The sequence below is a fragment of the Lactuca virosa genome, chromosome 5 (genome assembly GCF_052849685.1).
Source record: "Lactuca virosa cultivar CGN04683 chromosome 5, Lactuca_virosa_CGN04683_v6, whole genome shotgun sequence".
Classification (NCBI taxonomy): domain Eukaryota; kingdom Viridiplantae; phylum Streptophyta; class Magnoliopsida; order Asterales; family Asteraceae; genus Lactuca; species Lactuca virosa.
The window spans coordinates 386,466,364-386,472,363 of NC_136430.1; positions in this window are offsets into that span (position 1 = coordinate 386,466,364).

Here is a 6,000-nt window from a genome sequence, read left to right on the forward strand (position 1 = left end):
TTTTGCTAAAGTTAATGAGAAAAATCATTATTTTACCATTTTGAAAAACATATATAAACAATAAACAAACAAAAAAGACATTCCTAATCGATAAACAGATACATAATCATATTTATAGCAAGAAAAAAAAAATACATTAACAATTACTTTGCAAAAACATGAAAACCAAAAATTCGGCCAAAATTGTTTAAACTAACACCACCATACGACCCTAAACATCTCGGCTAGGTCAGCTTCACTTCTCAGTACTCTTTGAGTTTTCGGTCAACGTATTCGGTCTGTATATTTGGCTCCGCATCTTCGGTTCAGCTTCTCGGCTATTGAGATTTCGGCTAAGGTTCTCGGTTAAGAAACCTCGTTCTCGGGTGTTGACTATTGGTGTTTTCGGTCAGAGAGCATTTATTTTTAGTTTTCGGTCAAGATCAAATTGCACAATCACATTTTTTTGTTAGTCAATGAGCTCTTACAACAGTTTAATCAAAATTCTAGGTACCAAAGAGGTAAGTAAAACCTCAAGCTCTCAAACTGTGAAGATAAAATAAATAAATACCGTGAACAAAATCAATTATTAGTTAGAGAGATTTTTGACCTTAAAAATGAAATTTATGAAATTAAGAAAGTCAATAAACCTCTTAAAGAAAACTAGAAGCACAAACTAAAGATTTAAGCAATATTAAAGAAGAATATAGCACCAAATGTGTTCACTATCGTTTTGCCAAAGAGAAAATTGCAAACTTAACTGCCGAACTTGATGCATTAAAAGCTAAATGTAAAGATGCTGATTTTAATTTTAAGAAATTCGATGTTTCAAGTGAGATAGTTGAGTTAATGATAGAAAAACAATTAAAGTGGAAAGATAAACATGGTGAGGGTCTAGGGTATCAAAGTGTTCCACCTACTTTCAATGATAACTATACTCTGCCCCTTGAAACCAAAGAGATAGAGACTCCTGCACGATATGGCCAACCCCCTGTAATTGCCTCAATCAAGACTGAACAATCCAGCCCAACTGAGAGTATTAATGTGAACGATACTAATGTTTCTACTTCATGTCCAGATAAAGTAATAGTGCAAGATGGGTTCGAGCAGAAAAAAAATAATTCTAGTTCTGCTGAAAATGCTTCAAAAAATTGTGATGATAATAATCCCACTGTTGAAAAATTCAAGCCACAGAAATTTGTTAAGCAGTCTAATAAATGTGCATGTGCTTGTGCTTGTGGGAGTTCTTTGAAACAAACTTTGATTGGACAAGGACCAAGTCACAATCTTATTTATTTGAAAAGACAAACTTGATTTAACTGTGGGACTCCCGGTCACATTGCTAGAAATTGTCCATATCGTTCATATGTTCCCTACTATGAACAAGGTTGGCAGAATGTGCCAAGGGGAGATCTTCGAAAAGAATTTCTTTGAGGTCACGTTCAAGCAATGGTGATTGGAATGCTAAAATGACCAAAAAACAGACTTTCCAAGACAAGAAGATTGATTTGAGAGATAACTTTGTCAAACCAAGATCGGTAAGGTCAAAGTCATCTCGGTGATCGGTCTCAAGCTCCAAAACAAGTGCTGAAGTGTCACACCCCCAAACCGGAACGGCGGAAACGTTCGGGGGTGGTTGACGTCATGCGTAGTATCACAACAGTTGTATCATAGCAAGCATAGTAAACACAACCAAACACTGAATACATATATGAAAAAGGGTTACATTGTCTTAGTACATAGTTTTGTTCATAACAAAAGTAAAATCGAAAGACATGACTCTAATGCGCCAACTTCTCCAAAAGCCTGGAGTACCTGTCTACTAAACTCCCTGAGAATACAAGCAGTTTTGAAAGAATATCAGCATAAAGCTGATGAGTTCATAAACATTTAGTTTTTGGTGGAAAATGCTTCTTTGATCCTTTTGAAAAGTGTTCCTCAAGAAAATCCTATATTTTCTTATGAAAAGCGTGTTTGAAAACCCATTCCTTCCATGACTTCCATATTCATACAAGGTATGTACAATCCAAGGAGTCGTGGAATGAATATGAATATCCATTAGTTATATGTTAAACAATCCGTTTATGAAAAGCCGAGTTATCCCGGGAAAATCCTATATTTTCCCTACAAGTTGATGGTTGGTTATCCGTTCTAAACTGAGGTGTACAAGTATCTACCATACTTATATCGATAAACGTAGTTTTCTTTTAAAAACCCTGGTTACTTCCAGTGAGGTATATTAGCCTTATTACATAAATAAAACTAATAAAAACGTGGTGAACTAAATGGGTGTGCGGCCCAAGGGGTGTGCGGCCGTACACTCATGATGGAAGGTGTCTATGAGGTGTTTCCAAGGTCCATACTTGCATCCATGAAGTGTTCTAGGTCCAAACTAAGTTGTAGTACAAGTTTAGGGTCTTAGAAGTGGGTTTGCAGCCCTAGGATGAGTGTGTGGTCGCACAAGGAGTGTGCTGCCGCACACAAGGAGTGTGCTACCGCACAAGGGTGTGTGCGGCCGTACACAGGTGTGTGCGGTCGTACATCCCACATGAAGATGTCCAAAATGTCAATTTCAAGGTGCAATAAGGCTAGGGTCATGTCTATCTCGAGTATGGAAGTCAAACTCTCACTTTGGAGGGTGTTTTAAGAGTGTGCGGCCAACTTTATGAAGGTGTGCGGCCGCACTCCTTCAAGGGATGAAGAACATGATGAAACTTGATGAATCAAGGCTTAGATGAAGTGGTTCTTCAAGTACAACAAGCTAAGGGATGGATTACTCACGTTTTTGAAGCCTTGGGAGGGTTTGCGGTTGAAGAGTCTTGAGAGAAAAGGTGTTGTGTACTTCCAGGATGTTAAAGGAATGAAAGGAAAGGGGTCTGCCCTTTATATAGGGTGAGTGTGCTGCCTAGAAGGGAGTGTGCGGCCAAGAGGTGAGTGTGAGGCCGCACACCCATGTGTACGGCCGTACACTCCCCCTAAGGGTGTGTACGACCCGGTTTTGACACTATACGACTTGTTGACTCATTCCTAACCTCAACCTTGACTGAACCCAAGCTTAAAACACTTAAATGGACCCTTAAACAATACAAGAAGTCAACAGAACAAGTTTAACATTGATTGAATTGACTAAGTGTTCAAGATAAAAGTTCCGGGTTGTCACATGAAGCATCCATCCGATTAAACAAGAAAATGGTTAAACCTGACTACAAATGGGTACCAAATGTTCCCACTCCCAAGTCACTTACAAATTCTAACATCTCTTCATTTTATGTGTTTGATAAACAGGATATGACTTGGGAATGCGTATCATGCGTAGATGGCAAAGGTTAACCCAGTTTCAAACTGGACTGGGTTCCCAAAACCAATTTAATCTCGCACTTTATGCCGGAGCAACTATGGAGGAATATCATCAGACTTCGGTATGTTGATAGTGGTTGTTCCAGGCACATGATAAGAGACATCTCTCATCTGCATGACATTCAGAATTTTAATGGAGAGCATGTGTCCTTTGCGGGAAGGGAGAAAGAAAAGATCACACAAATGGGGATCGTATTTAACGGCATGATGAATTTTGAATATGTTAACTTCGTTCCGGAATTGAAATACAACTAAGTCTGAATACGTTACTCCTTCTGCTTGTTGTTCTCAGGTCATCTGGATGCAACTTCAATTGCTGAATTACGGTTTGAATTTTCTTGATACTCTTTGGTTTTCTTAAAATGATTCGTTTTGAAGACTGACATAATTTTTTTTTGTACATTTTGTATTTTATTTTTGTTTTATTTAAATTTCTTCATATCTTTTTCTTTCTTTCTCCTATATGCACAAATTTAGGGGAGAATTAAAACCAAACAAAAATCATAAAATTCAAAAATTCCAAAAAATATGTTTATTTTCTTTTTTATTTCTTTTTCAGAAAAATCAAAAAAATCCAAAAATATTTTTATTGCTTTTTGATCGTATTTTAATTTTTTTTTTCTTAGATATTTTTATTGTGTGCTAAGTTTATTTTATTTTTATTTTTATCTCAAAAAATTTCATTTGTCTTAAAACGCGAATTCAAAAGAAGAAGAGTCCCAAGGAAACTGTGTCAGAATTTTCTGTGCAAGAAGAGATCTTGAAAGGAATTGACGGAATTACTCACATTACACTCACAAAGAATTAAAGGCATGAAACTCTACAAACTGTCAGTTAGGCAGTATCGCTCTAAGAACTGTCATATTCAAGGAATTGAAGGCATGAAACTGTACAAACTGTCAGTTAGGTAGTATCTTTCTAAGAACTGTCGTATTTAAGGAATTGAAAGTTTAAAACTGTACAGACTGTCAAAATTGGTCTTGTCAGTTATCTTTACCTAAGAATTGTCATGGCACCAGGGCGATTCACACAACCGGGAAATAGATATCACTGAACATCCCGACCAGGGTCTTGACATTCTTTCTGTCATGCAAAACTGTGGAGACTCAAATGTATTCTCAGATATATTCTCCGCAGGTACGAAATTAACGGTTATTGGCACTACGACGATGCACCTCGCAAGGCACAATTATCGCTGAATGTCCCGCCAAAGGGCCTTGACCTCGTGTCATGCTAAACTGAGGAAATATGTCCTCAGATACTTTTGTCACAGGATGGTTTTGTGAGTTATTCCTAATTAACTCTCACTGGCACTAGAATGGTACACTCAGCTGAGATTCAGAAACCATTGAACGTCTCGCCAAGGTCCAAGTTAACTTGTTAACTTGAAAAACTGTATTAAGATCTTTGATCGAGGATATGCAGGGCCAAACATCAAAAATAGCCATGAGTAGTTCTCCGATACTCAACAAATCGCAGTGCGTTCCTCCGTGTTCACACAGATACTGCGAGTAGTCTCCATCTCAGCCAAGGCTGGGTCCTTGAACAACTGTGGTGAGAATGGTCTTTATGACTCTGTGATCCACATGGACTTTTAGTTATGGTTACTTTTCAAGACGCATCTGTGTAACAACGTAAATTTCCAAAACAATTTTTCATTTTTAAAACATACTTTTATTCATAAGGTACTATCAAAACATAATGTATCCAATGTTATCATAACAAAACATATCCCAGAATCTCAAGACATAAACTTCATGAGTGTGTACGGATCATGCCGGCGCCTTCCCGCGATCCTCGCTAGTACCTGAAACACATAACACAACAACTGTAAGCATAAATGCTTAGTGAGTTCCCCAAAATACCACATACGCACATACGCCACTCAAGGCTATAAGACCTTCTGGTCGCTGTGTCTCAGAGGACTTCCGTCCCACAACCCTGGTAGACCTTCCGGTCCTACCCGTAATGACCTTCAGGTCCATATCATGTTGACCTTCCGGTCCATACCATAATGACCTTCCGGTCCTTAGCATAATGACCTTCCGGTCCTTAGCATTCATAACATACATACCACATCCATATCATATAACAGCATACATCACATACATCTCATAGCATATAAGACCTTCCGGTCACACATAGGTACCACTCCAGGTACAGTATAGTGAGAAGACTCACCTCGTACGGTATCGGATAACCTCCCGTGCTCGGATACTTGATCCAACCTCCTCCTATCAAGAGAATAACATCCCTAATCAATACTCTCTCATCATCTCGTCTCTAATGATGGGTAGAAGACCATTCTACCCCTCCCAGAACTCTCTTGAATCAGCTTGACCAAAACCCTAAGGTCAACTGAAGTCAACGGTCAAACTTTGACCCGACTCGTCGAGTGCACATGGGCGACTCGGCGAGTCCATGCGGGTCCTTTGAATCCTTCTAGCCTCACTTGGCACGTCGAGTCATCCCTTTACTCGACGGGTTACTCTGTCACGAATCGCGGGGCAACCCCGACTCGACTCGTCGAGTCCACTTATGAACTCGGCGAGTTGCTTCCATGGCAACACTCAAATGACCTTCTGAGGTCAGATCTGCTTCTCTAACCTATAGATCTGACCTTCCCAAACACGGTAACCACGTAAAGGCTCAGTCTTGACATTC